This window comes from Dama dama, chromosome 31 (assembly GCF_033118175.1).
Source record: "Dama dama isolate Ldn47 chromosome 31, ASM3311817v1, whole genome shotgun sequence".
NCBI classification, from domain to species: Eukaryota; Metazoa; Chordata; class Mammalia; order Artiodactyla; family Cervidae; genus Dama; species Dama dama.
In genome coordinates this window covers 19,176,348-19,189,843 of record NC_083711.1, presented here as the reverse complement: position 1 = coordinate 19,189,843, position 13,496 = coordinate 19,176,348, and the positions used below count along the sequence as shown (strand labels likewise).

The 13,496-nt window shown below is 37.7% G+C and overlaps 1 pseudogene; it reads right to left on the bottom strand.

Annotated features, from left to right (window-relative positions):
• The window catches only part of LOC133049970 (ATP-binding cassette sub-family F member 2-like), a 39,319-nt pseudogene extending 35,835 nt beyond the window's left edge, over positions 1 to 3,484 (bottom strand).
• Between the last annotated feature and the right edge of the window lie 10,012 nt (positions 3,485 to 13,496).

Below are 13,496 nucleotides of genomic sequence, written 5' to 3'. Positions count from 1 at the left end.
ATCAGTTCTAATGAGATGGAAGAAACTGGAGCCCATTATACAGAGTGAAGTAAGCCAGAAAGATAAAGACCAATACAGTATACTAACACATATATATCGAATTTAGAAAGATGGTAACAATAACCCTATATGCAAAACAGAAAAAGAGACACAGATGTATAGAACAGACTTTTGGACTCTTTGGGAAAAGGCGGGGGTGGGATGATTCGAGAGAACAGCATTGAAACATGTATATTATCTAGGGTGAAACAGATCACCAGCCCAGGTTGGATGCATGAGAGAAGTGCTTGGGTCTGGTGCACTGGGAAGACCCAGAGCGATCGGGTGGAGAGGGAGGTGGGAGAGGAGATCGGGATGGGGAATACATGTAAATCCATGGCTGATTCATGTCAATGTATGACAAAAACCACTACAATAAAAAAAAAAAAAAATTATCTGCTTTGAGCACGTTTTTGTTTGCTCATTAAAAAAATAAAATAAAATCGCTGTGTGTTGTTAATTTGAGGGAAAATGTTTTTCTGAGATCCACTTGTGTAACTTTTTTTTGTGTGTGTGAAACTATGTTTGCTTTTCCTTTAAAATGGTGTCTCCTTCCAACTTGAATTTTGTTTTCTTCCTTTTTTGCATGGATTTTATGTCAAATACACTTACACCAAAAATGCAGCTGTTATAGGTCTCAGAAATATTTTTGTTCTTTTTCAGACTATCTATCTCATGGGTACTAGGGTATTTTTCAGCCTCACTTGGTATATTTATCAAGACCAGATTTTCTCAGGACATCTAAAGGTGAAAGTCAGATCACCTAAGGCTAACCTCATAAGATTTATTTTGCCATTTAGAGTTCAGACCTTAAAAGTTTGTTTCCATTTTAGAATGTCTTAAAATAGTTTATTTGTTTGTATATTTTATTTTCAAGTTTTATTATTTTAATGAGAAAGTAGTTTAAGACATTATGTTCATCACAGAATTCAAAATATAAATTTAAGAGTATACTGTTTTATGTCCTGTTTTGCAACTTATAGCAATTATTTTGGTCTTTAAAGTATTAAAAATAATTTATAAATCATTTTTTCAATTCAAAATATTTTAATTATTTGCAATAAGGTTTTCTATTAACTTAAAGCACAACTATTTCATGAACAGAGTTGGCCTTATTAATTTAATCATCACTGAATGACTAAAGCCAAGCACAATTTTTTCTCATATTGATAAAGAGCTGGCTATTTACTTTGAGTTTGCACTAATTAAACTATGTATTCATATACATCAAAGGTAATGAAGCAGATGACTCTTACTACATAAAACTTCTACCAAAGAACAAAGCTCATAATTTGTTTTCCTTTTATATTTAATGTTCACAAACACACATGATATTTTACTCACTCTGGAGTAAAAGCAGTCCTTATAAATTATATGTGCTTCTATATAATCACATATATAGAAAGAAAACAAGAAAAAGACATGTGAAAAATTATTTTGATTCATGCCTAAGATAATTTTAGGTTCCTTAACTATCAAACATGAGGCAAAAGCTCAATCATGAGATGCAATGATAGTTGCTCTTTTTTTTCTAAAGTATTCCTGGAATTTAACTTATCTTTTAATTGGAGGATAATTGCTTTCCAGTGCTGTGTTGGTTTTTGCTGTCCAACAATCAGCCATAATGATATATACATCTCTTCCTCCTTGAGCGTCCCTCCCACTCCCCCATCCTACCCCTCTAGGTTGTCACACAGCGCCAGACTGGGATCCCTGTGTCATTCAGAAGCATCCCTCTGGATAGCTAGTTCACACTGACAGTGTTTATATGTCAATGCTATTTTCTCAATTCATCCCATCCTCTCCTTCCCCTGCTGTGTCTGTAAGTCTGTTCTCTGTGTCTGTGTCTCCAGTTCTACCCTGCAAATAAGTTCATCAGTACTAGTTTTCTAGATTTCATATAAGTGCATTAATATATATTAATTTTTCTCTGACTTACTTTACTCTGCATAACAGACTCTAGGCTTATCTACCTCACAACTAACTAAAATTCTTTCCTTTTTATGACTAATAATCATATTATACATATAATATACATATGTATATTATGTACCATGTCTTCTTTATCTATTCACCTGCCCATGAACATCTGTGTTGCTTCCATGCCCTGGTTATTGAAAATAATGCCATAGGGAACACTGGAGTACATGTGTCTTTTTGAATTGTGGTTTTCTCATGGTATATGTCCAGTAGTGGGATTGCTAGATCATATGGTAGTATTATTTTTAGCTTTGTTGTTGTTGTTGTTTTTAAGGAACCCCCATACTGTTCTCCATAGGGGCTTTGTCAGTTTACATCCCACCAACAGTATAGGAGGGTTCTCTTTTCTCCACACCCTCTCCAACACTTATTGTTTGTGGATTTTTTATTTATTTATTTATTTTTTGATGATGGCCCTCTGGGCTAGTGGGAGGTGAAATCTCATTGGAGTTTTGATTCCTCTAACACTGAGTGATGATTTGCATCTTTTCATGTGCCTCTTGGCCATCTGTATGTCTTCTTTGGAAAAATGTCTGTTTAGATCTTCTGCCCACTTTTTTGATTGGATTGTTCTATTTTCCCGATATTGAACTGTATGAGCTGCTCATTTATTTGGGAGATTAAACCTTTGTCAATAGCTTTGTTTTCAGTTCTTCAATATATGCAAATCAATCTGTGTTGATACACCGTGATGTTATTCTTAATGTATCAAAATACTATGTTTGTAAGAAGAGATTAAGGTGGTTTAGGAAGAGGACACTGAACTCACCTACCCTGACAAATACATCAAAAATACATCTACATGTGGAGTCATTCTCACTGAAAACTAACTGGAGACTGGCAGAAAAACTGCTAGGCAAACAAGGCTGTAAGAAAGATCCACACATAACTGAGTAGGAAGGGAAGGGGAACAAGCAGATTGAAGCCTGTTTCCCTGGAAAGGGACACAGAAGGGGGTGGGATTGTAAAAGTAGAGATTCTCCTTGGGGAGTGAACTGTTTGAGTCACATATTGGTCACGAGAGCCCTGGGGTCTGACACCGGAGATTGAGTCCATTTAACTCATTAGAAAACCAGTGGGCTAACAAGAAGGCTGTCGGAAACCCAGAATCTGTTCATGAAGAGCGTGCATGCATTGCATATTTCTGAAATAAGGCAGGAAAAAAATTGAAACTGCCTGGGACCCTGGCCTCTTTTCCACAACTGCTCCAGCATACCCCAGCCTGCACCAAGTCCCTGCTGTGTTCTGTTTGCTTGTGATATGACTTCATGCTAAAGAGAGGGCTGCCATAGTTAGGGAATGTGCTCGGATGTGAGATACTGTGCCAGCCCAGATCCAGAATGACCGCTGACTCGGTTGGGTTAGGGCAGCCATTACTGGTGATTATTACATGAGTAATGTTCTGGAACACTGATTGGGATTGGGGCTGCCACAGCCCACACCCAGATTCGTGCTGAGAACCCATGTCAGCCCCTTTTATTCCAGCAATACTTGCTTCTGGGGAGAAGGTGCTGGTGCTGGGTGGAGAAAGAACAGCACTTGGAAGGAATGGAGTCAACTTGGACCTGACTCTCAAGGATTCTGCTCCAGCAACTTGGGACCTGACTCCACCCCCAACAGAGAGGGGTTACCCACCGAGAAGAGAAACCCTAGCTCATACCTTTCTGGCTCTAGGCCTTCTATTTGCAGCCCCATGTCCTACCAGACTGATTGCTGCCAGCACCACCTCTGGAAGGATCTGCCTCATGCTCAAGTCAGATCCAGCTCTATGACATACATAGTCTGTATAGTGATGCCCCCACACAAGGACACCCCTTTAAGACTAGAAGAGTTAACTGTTTTGCCTAATTTCATAGGGACAGAAAAAAGAGTTAAGCAAAAAAGAGAAGACAAAGGAATTCATTTCAATTTAAAGAACAAGAAAAAAAAATCTGGAAAAAAAGCCAGCAATGAAACAGAAATAAGCAATTCAGCAGATAAAGAATTAAAAGCTTTTGTAATAAGAATACCAAGTGAATTAGGGAAAAGAATATGTTAACAGAGTAAGAATTTTAACAAGGAACAAAGAAGTGTTTAAAAAAAAAATACAGAACTACAAAATACAGTAACAAATGAAACACATTACAATGAATTGATAGCAGATTAGGTGATACAGATACCTTCATGGATCACAGCTGTGTCATCATGAAGAGACTTGCACAAATGCACAACTCATTGAAACTATGAGCCATGCCATGCAAGACCACCCAAGATGGGCAGGTCCTAGTGAAGTGTTCTGACAAAACTTAGTCCACTGGAGGAGGAAATGGCCAACCCACTCCAGTATTCTGGCCTGGAGAACCCCATGAACAGCATGAAAACAAAAAAGATATGACACACCAGAAGATAAGCCTCCCAGGTTGGAAGGCTTCCAAAATGCTACCGTGGAAGGGGAGAGGGCAATTACTAATAGCTCCAGAAAGAATAAAGTGGGTGGGCCAAAACAAAAACAGTGCTTAGTTGTGGATGTATCTGGTGGTGAATGTAAAATTTGATGCTGTAAAGAACAATATTGCATAGGAACCTGGAATGTTAGGTCCATTAATCAAGGCAAATTGGGAGTGATCAAACAGGCGATGACAAGAGTGAGCATCAACATTCTAGGAATCAGCAAACTAAGATGGACTGGAATGGGTGAATTTAACTCAGATGACCATTATATCTACTTTGTGGGCAGGACTCCTTTAGAAGAAATGGAATAGACATCATAGTCAACAAAAGAGTCTGAAATGTAATACTTGAATGCAATCTCAAAAATGACAGAATGATCTCTGTTCATCTCCAAGGCAAACCATTCAATATCATGGTAGTCCAAGTCTGACTCTACCAGTAACACTGAAGAAGCTGAAGTTGAACAGTTCTATGAAGACCTACAAGACCTTCTAGAACTAACACCCAAAAAAGATGTCCTTTTCATAACAGGGGACTGGAATGCAAAAGTAGGAAGGCAAGAAACAACTGGAGTAACAGGCAAATTTGGCCTTGGAGTACGGAATGAAGCAGGGCAAAGGCTTATAGAGTTCTGCCAAGAGAATGCACTGGTCATAGTAAACACCCTCTTCCAACAACACAAGAGAAGACTTTACACATGGACATCACCAGATGGTTGACACTGAAATCAGACTGCTTATATTTTTGCAGCCAAATATGGAGAAGCTCTATACAGTCAGCAAAAACAAGACTGGGAGCTGACTGTGGCTCAGATCATGAACTCCTTATTGCCAACTTCAGACTGAAATTGAAGAAAGTGGAGAAAACAACTAAACCATTCAGGTATGACCTAAATCAAATCCCTTATGACTATATAGGGGAGGTGAGAAATAGATTTAAGGGAATAGATCTGATAGACAGAGTGCCTGATGAACTATCGATGGAGGTTTCTGACATTGTACAGGAGATAGGACTCAAGACCACACCCAAGCAGGAAAAAAAAAAATGCAAAAAAGTAAAACAGCTGTCTGTGGAGGCCTTACAAATAACTGTGAAAAGAAAGGAAGCAAAAAGCAAAGGAGAAAAGGAAAGATATACCCATTTGAATGTAGAGTTCCAAAGAATAGTAAGGAGAGATAAGAAAGCCTTACTCAATGATCAATGCAAAGACATAGAGGAAAACAATAGAATGGGAAAGACTAGAGATCTCGTCAAGAAAATTAAAGATACCAAGGGTACATTTCATGCAAAGAGGGGCTCAATAAAGGACAGAAATGGTATGGACCTAACAGAAGAAGAAGATATTAAGAGGTGGCAAGAATACACAGAAGAACTGTACAAAAAAGATCTTCATGACCCAGACTATCACGATGGTGTGACCACTCACCTAGAGCCAGGCATCTTGGAATGTGAAGTCAGGTGGGCCTCAGAAAGCATCACTACAAACAAAGCTAGTGGAGGTGATGGAATTCCAGTTGAGCTATTTCAAATCCTGAAAGATGATGCTGTGAAAGTGCTGCACTTAATAATCCAGCAAATTTGGAAAACTCAACAGTGACCACAGGACTGGAAAAGGTCAGTTTTCGTTCCAGTACCTAAGAAAGGCAATCCCACAGAATGCTCAAACTACCACACAATTGCACTTATCTAACACGCTATTAAAGTAATGCTCAAAATTCTCCAAGCCAGGCTTCAGCAATACGTGAACCGTGAACTGCCAGATGTTCAAGCTGGTTTTAGAAAAGGCAAAGGAACCAGAGATCAAATTGCTAATATCCACTGGATCATTGAAAAAGCAAGAGAGTTCCAGAAAAAAAAAAAAAAAAAAAAAAAAAACACATCTATTTCTGCTTTATTGACTATGCCAAAGCCTTTGACTGTGTGGATCACAAGAATCTGGAAAATTCTGGAAGAGATGGGCATACCAGACCACCTGACCTGCCTCTTGAGAAACTTGTATGCAGGTCAGGAAGCAACAGTTAGAACTGGACATGGAACAACAGGCTGGTTCCAAATAGGAAAGGAGTACCTCAAGGCTGTATATTGTCACCCTGCTAATTTAATTTATATGCAGAGTACATCTTGAGAAATGTTGGGCTGAATGAAGCACAAGCTGGAATCAAGATTGCCAGGAGAAATATTAATTAACTTTAGATATGCAGATGACACCACCTTATGGCAGAAAGTGAAGAAGAACTAAAGAGCCTCTTGATGAAAGTGAAAGAGGAGAGTGAGAAAGTTGGCTTAAATCTCAACATTCAGAAAACTAAGATCATGACATCTGGCCCCATCACCTCATGGGAAATAGATGGGGAGACAGTGGAAACAATGTCAGACTTTATTTTTTTGAGCTCCAAAATCATTGCAGATGGTGACTGCAGCCATGAAATTAAAAGACACTTTCTGTAATGTTCTTTATCTTTCTGGCTTACTTCACTCTGTATAATGGGCTCCAGTTTCATCCACCTCATTAGAACTGATTCAAATGAATTATTTTTAATGGCTGAGTAATATTCCATGGTGTATATGTACCACAGCTTCCTTATCCATTCGTCTACTGATGGGCATCAGCCCAGGTTGGATGCATGAGACAAGTGCTCAGGCCTGGTGCACTGGGAAGACCCAGAGGGATTGGGTAGAGAGGGAGGTGGGAGGGTGGATCGGGATGGGGAATACATGTAAATCCATGGCTGATTCATGTCAATGTATGACAAAACCTACTACAGTATTGTAGAGTAATTAGCCTCGAACTAATAAAAATAAATGGAAAAAAATAAAATAAAATAAAATAAATAAAAATATTAAAATAAATAAATAAATAAAAGACACTTATTCCTTGGAAGGAAAGCTATGAGCAACCTAGACAGCATATTAAAAAACAGAGATATTACTTTGCCAACAAAGGTTCATGTAGTCAAAGTTATGTTTTTTTTCAGTAGTCGTGTATGGATGTGAGAGTTGGACTATAAAGAAGACTGAGTGCTGAAGAATTGACGTTTTTGAACTGTGGTGTTGGAGAAGACTCTTGAGAGCCCCTTCGATCTCAAGGATATCCAACCAGTCCATCCTAAAGGAAATCAGTCCTGAATATTCATTGGAAGGACTGATGCTGAAGCTGAAGCTCCAATACTTTGGCTACCTGATGCAAAGAACTGATTAATTGGAAAAGACCCTGATGCTGAGAAAGATTGAAGGTGGGAGGAGAAGGGGATGACAGAGAATGAGATGTGTGGATGGCATCACTGACTCAATGGACATGAGTTTGAACAAGCTCCACAAGTTGGTAATGGATGGGGAAGCCTGGCGTGCTACAGTCCACAGTCCATGGGGTTGCAAAGAGTGGGACAGGACTGAGCAATTAATATTATGGCAGACGGACATCTGAGACTGACTCTGGTTTATATCTGTCAACTTGTTCTACTATTTCAGCCCCTTTGCTCAATATGTAAGTGCTTGTTTCTCTATTTTTATATCCCAGTGAATGGACTTCCCTGGTGGCTCAGATGGGCAAAGCGTCTGCGTACAGTGCGGGAGACCCGGGTTCAATCCCTGAGTGAGGAAGATCCTGTGGAGAAGGAAATGGCAACCCACTCCAGTACGCTTGCCTGGAAAATCCCATGGACGGAGGAGCGTAGTAGGCTACAGTCCATGGGGTCGCAAAGAGTCAAACACGACTGAGTGACTGAGCGAGTGACCCAGTGAAAGAGTTAATTCTTAGCTAGGTTGATAAGGGGTCTGGGGCCCTCAAGGAGGAGAAAAGGACAAATGTTTCTTTCTACATTGCCTTGTCTTAGTCACATAGACATTTTTTTTTTTTTTTTCTGAAACACTTAGTTCTTATCTTTAAGACTGAATTTCTTTAAGCCCAGAGCTAATGATTACACAGCAAAAGAACTCATCTTGCTCAAGAGTTTGTTGGATTATAACAACAATGTATTTTGCTCAAGGACATGTTTCTTCTTCTTAAGAAGAAACTTCTGACTAATCTTGTTATCTTAAGTGGATCTGGTAAGACCTTTCTATTGATAGTTCTAATCTTGTTAATTTAAGATGTGCATTGTGGGAGTGGGTCTGGTAAAAGTATGTAAGGCCTCTCAGTCCCCCTTCGGATGTTGGATGTCTGTGTGAGAAGCTTTCTTTGTCCTTTTTCACTGTAATAAATCTTCTGCCATACAAAAACCCTGAGTGATCAAGCCTGGTCCCTGATCCTTAAACTAAATCTTCTTTGGAGATCACAGATCCAGCATTATTCACTGTAAGCTATCATTAGCTTCTCTTGACTGAGACTTTCTGTGACTTAGCCACAGTAAACTGATTTGAGTCTCTAGGTGTATTAATTTAAAGATGGTTTCTAAATTTTTCCTGGATTTTACTTTCTATCTCTTCATTATTCTTTCTTTACTTTTTGAGTCAATGCATAAAGTTTTTGGACTATAATCTACAACCATGGGATGTACTTGTGTATCTTTTTTTTTTTTTTGCATTTTCTTTTCCATGACCTTATTTCTAAAATGCCCAAAGATACAACCGTAGCTTCCTATGGAGGTGACAGGACTGGAGAAATTACATAGTTATGACAGGACAAAGTAAAAGAAATGTTAATTTTAGAATCTAATATCCAATATAAATGTAAGTCTGCAACAAGAAATTACTGAGATGGTTGAGGACAATGTCCTTAAGCTTCCTGGAAACTCTGTGGTTTGACTGAGATCTGTAGGTCACACCTTAACCTCTTTGGAGGCTACTTGTATGTCCAGATACTCTGTCCTTACAGCCTTTCTGAGCTTTAAGCAAAATGTTATACCGTCACAGTCTTACCCTCAGTCGTGTCTCTAGAGATGCTTTCCTGATCTTAATTGTAACATCTTTTGCTGCACCGAAGAGGCTGGTAAACATCAAAATCATCTAGTCCTGGTTGCTTTTTGTTTAACAGTTCTTCCCTCTATTTATTTCTCACTTCTCATGTTTTACTGTAAACAGCAAGAAGGAATACAACCCCATACACAGTGTTCTTTGGAAATCTCCTTAGCTATACGACCAAATCGATCTCTTACAAATTCTGCTTTCAATATAAATGCAGACAAGGATTTTATTAAATTTTCTGCAGCTACATAACAAGGATATCTTCATCCAGTTTCTAATAACATACTTCTCACCTCCTTCTAATCTCCAAAAGACACTACTTTCATATCTGAATTTTGACTAACAGTGTTCATATGCTGATAACTTCTGTATCATGCTCATCAAAATTATTCCAGCCTTAGCTCACTTTCTGGTTACAAAGTTGCTCCTCATTTAAAATACCTGTCACAGCAGCATCTCACTGCTATGTACTGACATTATATCAGTTTTTTTTTTAATTGATTAGAAATATGTTCCAGATTTTTTAGGGTTTCCCTGGTGGCTCAGACAGTAAGAAATTCACTTGCAATTCAGGAGGTGCAGGTTTGATCCCTGGGTCTGGAAGATCCCTTGAAGAAGGGAATGGCTACCTACTCCAGTATTCTTGCCTGGGAAATCCTAGGGACAGAAGAGCCTGGGTGGGCTATGGTCCATGGGGTTGCAAAAGGATTGGACACAACTGAACAGCTAACACTTTCATGGTGATGTTCCAGGTTTAATCTACACTCAGTGAGTGAGTGATTGTCTCTCAGTGGTTTTCAGCTTTTTGCGACCCCATGGACTATAGCCTGCCAGGCTCCTTTGTCCATGGACTTCTCCAGGCAAGAATACTGGAGTGGGTTGTCATCTCCTTCTCCAAATCTACACTCAGGGGATTTTAAAGGATTTGGCTCATGGAAGGTCACTTTTAGGAACATTCACCATTCACCACTGCTATGGTCCTGTTTGTATCAATGTCATTTCAGCACAAGCTAGTGGGAATATATTTGAGAAATAGATAATGTCAGGATATTATCCTATAAATTTCCATTCTCAGACATGTGATGTTTTCACACATTGTTATGTAAGGACATGAACAGTGAGAAGAAATTATACTAATCAGTGCTATGGAGCAGTAGATGCACAAACTAAAGATCTATAAAGTCTGATATGCTTTGAAATGTGTCATGGTAAATAGCCAATTAGCTGTTAATTAATGATAAGCTTTTATTCTATTAGAAAAGATAATAATTGTCTATGTATCTTGTCAGCCTTAGGAAATACTGCTATTCTTTATACCACAAAGTAAAAATAAAAGGATGAATAGTGTTCCTGTATAAATGTAGAATATGTCAGAAAAATTTGTATGAGGATATTTTCTGAGTTAAATTTTATTATTTAAAGATTTATAAAGTGATTATTATTGACCAATCACTAGGTGATTAAATTATGATAGTGTCTTCTAGCAGACAATAGTCAAAGAGATGTAAAAAAATAAATATTGTAAGTCAGATATAAAGAAGGAAAACAAAAGATATACTGAGCATATAAAAATAAATAGAAAGCAAAATAGATGATTTTTTTTTTCTACAAAGGAAGGTGTTTGGAAATAGATAACTAATACATTTAGAACCCACAGGAATTGCCTGAAAGCCCAAGTGAAGCAACTTCACAGAGGTAATAAAGCAGTTCCCTGACATGCCACTTGTGAATTCTGTGAAATCACTTGACAGGAAAAAAATTCTGGATTATATAACTGATAGATAATTGATCCAAACAAATCCTTCTAGAATAGTCTGCTGCTTCTCCTCTTCAAATGAAATCAATACTAGGAGAAGCTGTATCTTAAATCCTTAACAACTGTCATTTTGTTTGTCTGCTAATAACCCAGTAGCATTTTGTTGAGTGGGAAGGAATATAGGATCCACACTCTGGCTTACACTGGGATCGAGAGGATCAGTAAGAAAAAAATGGGAGAGGAGACTAGATCTCAAGAAAGAGGAAAGGGATTTCAAAAATGGAAGTTAGAATATATCCAGGTCCAGAGTATATATTTTAGGCTTTAACCATAACTGCAGACATTCCCTTAGCATTAATAAAATGTTGGGTTATTCTACACTGCCTTTCATATATTACTTCATTTAAATCTCACAGTAACTCTGTTATATAAATTATTTTTATTATCTCAGTTTTATAGATGAGATAATGAAAGATAACAAAGTTAAATAATTTGCTAAAGATTATATATCAGGTAAAAAATTAAGCAGGGTTTAAAAGTCAAGCAGCCTGACTACTTAAGCTCTTTAAAGCTCATCATAGAGTATATTTTCCAAGTGTAGACTGAGATTGAATATGTCTATCATATTATTCCTAGAAAAAAAGTCTAGACTATCAACTAACACCAAAATATGTCTGGATCTGTAGTGGAAGTCTTTGGCCTAAAGCAAACACAAGAAACAGTGCCAGGTCTTAGGAGAACTGTTGTCATTCTAAATGGACTCCTTAGAATTTTCCCAAGTTCCATCTTATAATTTTACTTCAGGGGGAAAAGACTAACCTTATTGAATACCTAATAAAAGTTTAAAATTTTAATAGAGTATGAAAATGCATTTGTTTAGAATACATATGTGAAATTTAATATAATTTTTCTATGTTCTAAGGGATTTACAAACTATTTTTGGACACTAAAATTCCATATAAACTACAATATATATTTGTAAGATCATTATATATTTAATCCTAAGTCTATCAGTGTTATAATTAGTAAATACTTATCATAATTCAACAGCAATCATATGAAATAAACTTTGGAGTTTTTGGGGAAAAAATGTTTTTAATTAAGTCTTTTTTTTTTTTAATTAATTCCCCCCCCCCCCCCCGCCCCCGCCAAATGGCTTGTGGGATTTCAGTTCTCAGACCAGGGGTTGAACCTGGGTCATAGCAATGAGCTGAATCCTAACCACTCAACCACCAGGGAACTCCTCAATTAGGAATTTTTTATCAGTAAAAATTAAACAGTACTAACAGGATCTTTCAAATTAAAAGATATTTACTTCTATTTTTAAAAAGTAATATTTAGGAATAATTACCCCTGTTTGTATATATACAAACATATTTATTTATTCATTCATTTAGGAAACATTTAAGAAAAACAATGAAAAGGTCAACTTGATTTTAATCTGCTTTTCTCAGTCATGAGATTACAATGCAAAATAAGATCTGCATTTGTTGAACATATGAAGCTGTTTCTATAATTATGTATTACATTCTGTAGCTCTAATGCAAAAGTAGTAATGGATATCATGCTGCAAAGAAAATGAGTATTCAACAAAAATGGTACTATATGGGACGGAATGGACTTCCCTAGGGACTCAGGCAGTAAAGAGTCTGCATGTAAGGTGGGAAATCTGGGTTGGATCCCTGGGTCAGGAAGATCACCTGGAGAAGAGATTGGCTACTGACCACAGTATTCTTGCCTGGAGCATCCCACAGACAGAGAGCCTAGTGGGCTACAGTCCTTGGGTCGCAAAGAGCAACTAACAGTATCACTTTTTCATGGAACTAAATAATGAAGAATAAAAATGTCGTTGATAAAAATGAGGAAGAATGTGCGGGAAGGTAGGTTTTGAGAGAGGAATAGTAGTTTTGTTTTAGGACAATGGAACGTGGCTCAGTGGTTAAACAAACAAACAAACAAACAAATCTGCCTGCCAATGCAGGGGACACAGGAGATTCAGGTTCAATCTCTGGGTCAGGAAGATCCCCTGCAGTAGGAAATGACAACCTGCTCCAGTATTTTTGTCTGGTAAACTCCATGGACCGAGGAGTCTGGTAGGTTACAGACCCCTGGAGGAGTCGAACAGGACCGAGCACATACAAGCGTAAGCTAAAATTTTAGACATCTAATTAGTGATAATTAATAAGCAGTTGTTTTTAGAGGTTTGTAGTTTGGATAGGTGTTCACAGTTGAAAACAAGCATTTGGATTTATTCACATATTGTAGTTATTTAAAACAAAAGCCTGGAAGAGATTGCACGTCAGTGAGTAGATAAAAAAGACATAAGGAACAAGGACTATTCCCTAAGAAATAATGGGTGTTGCTGGGGAGTGTAGAAAGAATGTGCTAA